The sequence below is a fragment of the Myotis brandtii genome, unplaced genomic scaffold (genome assembly GCF_000412655.1).
Source record: "Myotis brandtii unplaced genomic scaffold, ASM41265v1 scaffold411, whole genome shotgun sequence".
NCBI classification, from domain to species: domain Eukaryota; kingdom Metazoa; phylum Chordata; class Mammalia; order Chiroptera; family Vespertilionidae; genus Myotis; species Myotis brandtii.
This window is the reverse complement of record NW_005365804.1, coordinates 1,485,617-1,485,901: the sequence shown is the minus strand read 5'-3', so window position 1 is coordinate 1,485,901 and position 285 is coordinate 1,485,617. Positions and strand designations below refer to the sequence as shown.

Sequence of the window (285 nt, the reverse complement as noted above, 5' to 3'; positions counted from 1 at the left end):
ACAGCAAAAGGTCTGTCTGCTCTAAGGCAGGGAGCTCAGGGGAGGCCCCTCCAACCCTCTCATCAGTGAGTCTTTATTAGCCCGTCCCCCAAACAGACACAGAGGGAAATGTGCCCTGGTTATCGGGGCCACCCGTGGGTAAAGGGCAGGATTCGAAGCCAGACCTGTCCTCCTCTGGAACCAGGCCCCTGGGAGTTACTTAGTGGTGTGTAAGAATGAGGACACTTCAGCTGGCTGGAGGGCCAGGCCCGCGGGCACCCAGGCTCCCCACCCCGGCCCCGCCCT

At 61.4% G+C, this 285-nt stretch overlaps 1 protein-coding gene across 1 annotated transcript in view; it reads right to left on the bottom strand.

The window, feature by feature from the left end:
- The window catches only part of PLLP (plasmolipin), a 31,293-nt gene that overhangs the window by 7,312 nt on the left and 23,696 nt on the right, over nucleotides 1-285 (bottom strand). The window lies entirely within an intron of this gene.